The sequence below is a fragment of the Sminthopsis crassicaudata genome, chromosome 1 (assembly GCF_048593235.1).
Source record: "Sminthopsis crassicaudata isolate SCR6 chromosome 1, ASM4859323v1, whole genome shotgun sequence".
Classification (NCBI taxonomy): Eukaryota; Metazoa; Chordata; class Mammalia; order Dasyuromorphia; family Dasyuridae; genus Sminthopsis; species Sminthopsis crassicaudata.
The window spans coordinates 232,001,426-232,005,521 of record NC_133617.1 but is presented as its reverse complement, the minus strand read 5'-3'; the positions used below and the strand labels follow the sequence as shown (position 1 = coordinate 232,005,521).

The window sequence follows — 4,096 nt, the reverse complement described above, 5'->3', positions numbered from 1 at the left end:
CCTTCCTTCCTTCCTTCCTTCCTTCCTTCCTTCCTTCCTGTGGCAAAGAATTGGAGTTTAAGGGGATATGTAGCAATTGGTGAATGGCTGAACAAATTATCATATATGAATGTGGTGAGATACTATTTTTCTGTAAGAGATGACAAAATGGATAGTTTCAGAAGATTTATATGGGAAGACTTGTATGAATTGATAGAAAACAAAGTGAGCAGAACAAGGAAAATTGTTTATATAATAACACCCTAAAGACAGACAACTTTGAAAGACTTCAAAACTCTGATTCATGCAGTGAACAACCATGATTCTAAGAGATTGGAATGAAGCATGCCATCTACTTCCTGACAGGTAAAGGACTCAGGCTATATAGTCACATATTTTTTGGACATGGCTATTGTGGGAACTTGTTTTGCTTGACTATGCATATTTGTGATAAGACTTTTAATTTCCTTCAAATTCAGGAGCGAGCAGGAGAAAATAATAAATTTTTGTTAATTTAAAAAACAAAATTAAACTTAAAAAATTATTTTCTAACAACCAAAGTTCAAAAAATGGGATGGACTACCTTGGGAGGATATGGGTTTCCTATAAACAGTAGTCTTCAAGCAGAGAATGGATGACTTGCCAGAGATATTCCCATTCTGTTCAAAGAGTTGGTTTAGATGATCTCTGAGGCTCTTTCTATATTTATGAATCATTGATCCTATGTATCTAACTATAGGAAGACATATAGTTTAGGGGAAAGAGCTGTGGTCAGCAGTTCTGAGTTTAAGCTTTCACTAATAGTTGTGTGGCTTTGGGAAAGTTATTTTACCTTTTTTAGGTTTCAGTTACCTTATTGATAAAATGAGAGATTTGGACTAGATGAACTATCTAAAGTCCATTTCTGTATCTTCTATCTTACAGTTCCATGATATTACCTGGAATTTTTAGGTAATCTACTACTGTTCTGTTAGTATCATGCCTGCCCAGGAAGGTCTTAGAATCTAAAAGAATCCAATTATGCTTCATGTGACCATCCAGGAGTCTTAATTTTAGGGATGGTAACTGAGAGACCAATGAAGAGATAGTATAATTCATATCCATTATTACTTTGTTCCTAGTTGCTCTCTCTCCATGGAACTTCTTTATTCTTCTGCCATCAATTTTTTCAGGGCATCAGATAGGTGAAGAGTGCCTGTGAAATCCAAAATAGAGATGCAGTTCTGTGATGTGTCAAGGCCACTTTGGATGAGCTGTAACTAAGCACACTAAATTACATGAGTTTTCCAGAGTCCATGGTGACCAAACTTATGGTCGAGCTGGCCACTGCTCAATCTCTTTTCCTGGATTTTCATTCAGATCATTTCCTCTAACCATAAGTATCTACCAAGTTTCTGTCCTGGTCCTTTCTTGTTTCTCTCTGTATATTCTTTGGCTTATTGATCTCATGATTTTCCATGAATTCAATTGTCATGTCTATGTTGATGATCTTCAGAGCTCCTTAGCTAGATCTAAATGGGTGACCATTTTATAGGATAATGCTTAAAACCTGACTCTATTACTTATTTACCTGTGAACAAATCATCTAATTTCTCTAACCTTTGTTTTCTCATTTGTAAAATGGGCATGGGGAGGAGTTGAAGTAGATCAGGGATTCTTAACCATTTTTTAAAAATGGCATGAATCTCTTTGACAGTCTGATGAAACCTATTATTTTCTCTTTGTAAAAGCTAATCTGGTCCTTTTTTTTTTTATTCAACAAATATTTATTGAGCATCTTATTGAGCATCTATAATGTGTAAAAACATTATGCTTCTATAGTATTTTACAAAGAGTATGTCCATATGTTACTGAACATATGTGAAGTGGCACAGAACAGTGGAAAGAATACTGGATTGTGGTTAGAAGACTCAGATTTGAATTCCAACTCACCTGCTTATTATTACCTCTGAGACTTTGAGCAACTCACTTCACTGCTGTAGGCCTCAGTTTTCTCATTTGTAAAATGATGTGGTTAGACTAAAAAAATCTCTAAGATCCCTTCCAGTTTAAAACCTACAATTCTATATTAATTCATTTAATCTTTGCAACAACCCTGTAAGACAGGCAAGAAAACTATGATTAACTCTATTTTACAAACAAGATGACAAAGGCTAATCCAAAGTCACCCAGCTAATCAACTGGCAAGACACAGACCTCAGATTTACATCTTCTAGAACCCAACTTAGTGCATTTTCTACCATATTGTCGCTGTTCATGACACATCACCATTGGCAAATTTTGTATTTTAGTGGAGTCTTTAGGTTGAAGGAAAGGTTATTAAATTATATCCTTTTGAAAAATATTTATTAAGTATAAATACACTTTTAGTGTTAGGATATAATTTCATTAATGATTACAACTCATTGTAATCACTGTAATACTGAGGAAACCTTGGAATTAAAACTTTATCCAGGTTTAAGACAAAAAAACATAGAAAGAAAACCAATTTAAATGTTAAAGATAATGATGATTTACTGTCATGAAGACACAACAAAACCTACATCTCAATTAAAGACATTTTAAATTAGTGTCAGATTTCATAATAGTATATATATATATTTAAACTATTTTAAGAATTACAACAATGGTCCAAAATAGTTTAGTGATCTTGATAAGGAAGTAAGTATTATAAATGCATCACTTCTTTTATCAAGCTATCAGGGAATTGAAGAATTTAAAGAAATCACATATCCTTGGTTTTAATTATTTCAGAAATATAATATAAATAAATGAAAGCAGAAGTCCTATATGATCACTAAAATTTTACAAGTTTTTTTTTTTTGTAAGATAGAAGAATTTTAAAATCTTATGTAAAGAAAGTTCCTATTAAATAACTGTCCTCTAAATGAAAAAAAAAATTAGTGTACTAAACTTTTTTTCACGGAAAGGAACAAGGATATGGCAAAATATTTCCCAGCTTTCCATAATTTGTGTTTATTATACATAACATACTGTTAAAGACAGCTCTATGTAGCTGGAATCTGTGGCAATCCAAACTCATCCACCAGTACACCATCCTTGTTTTTTGCATCACTAGGAACACCTTCAGGAATTGCTGGTGCAGATGCTGCCTCATCTAAGTTAGAGTGTCTTCATCAGCTAAGAGCTCATCCCCAAGTGCATCCAATTCTGCCTCTAAATCATCTTCATCAATTTCAGGAGTTCCATAACTCCTGCTTAGTGCCTCTTGGATTTCATTTGCATCTTCCATCATATCTTCCAATTGGTCTTATATATCCTCAATTTGGTCAATTTTGACTTGCTTGTATGCTTTCATTTCCTTTACAACTAATTTCATAGCATCCACCGTTGTTTTGGTGTCTTTCAATGACTGGATAGTATAATTTACTTGTTCCATATTAAAAGACTGTTGTGAAAGATTGTCCCACTGTTGTTCATACATTCGCTTCTGTTTTAACACTCTTAAGATTTTCTTTTTTATCATATTCTTTGCATGTCCTTCTCTCATCTTTTTTATCTGATCTTTATACTTTACTAGTTCTGAATCAAGTCTAGAAATCTTGTCAATTGATGCTGCCCTGCTAGCAACCGTGCCGATGCAATCAGTCAGGTTGGGTGGCGGCGCTTTGGGCTTCGCTTTGCCGAAGAATCGGTTCATTTTTTTCCCCGCTACCGGTGGTCTAAGCTGGGGGAAACAGAGAATTCCTAGCAAAACCCAACTAATATTGCCTTTGTAGTTAAACTAAATTGGAGTACATTTTGGATCATCTATACAATTGCAAGAATACCATCAGTGGGAGACAGAGCCATTTGCAGAGATCTTAGATAATCCTAAATCTTCTTAAGGATATTAAGAGAAAATTCTGGGGGTAGAGGTGAAATCTAACCTACTTGATCTTCCAGCAGTAGGGGCCAGGGAATTGATGTTTCACTTATATGTGAGGAAATAGAAGCCTTGAAAAAATAGAATACATTTCCCTTACATAGGTAGTAAGTAGCAGAGCCGAGGTTTAAATTCATGTCTACAGAATCCAAATTGAATGTATTATACCATATTATTTCAATAATAAAATGGAGTTATCATGTCATCAATTTGATTTTTGTCTTCAGTGAA

At 34.0% G+C, this 4,096-nt stretch overlaps 1 pseudogene; it reads right to left on the bottom strand.

The window, feature by feature from the left end:
- Positions 1-2,939: 2,939 nt before the first annotated feature.
- On the bottom strand, positions 2,940-3,640 carry LOC141553682 (charged multivesicular body protein 5 pseudogene; annotated as a pseudogene).
- Positions 3,641-4,096: the final 456 nt, after the last annotated feature.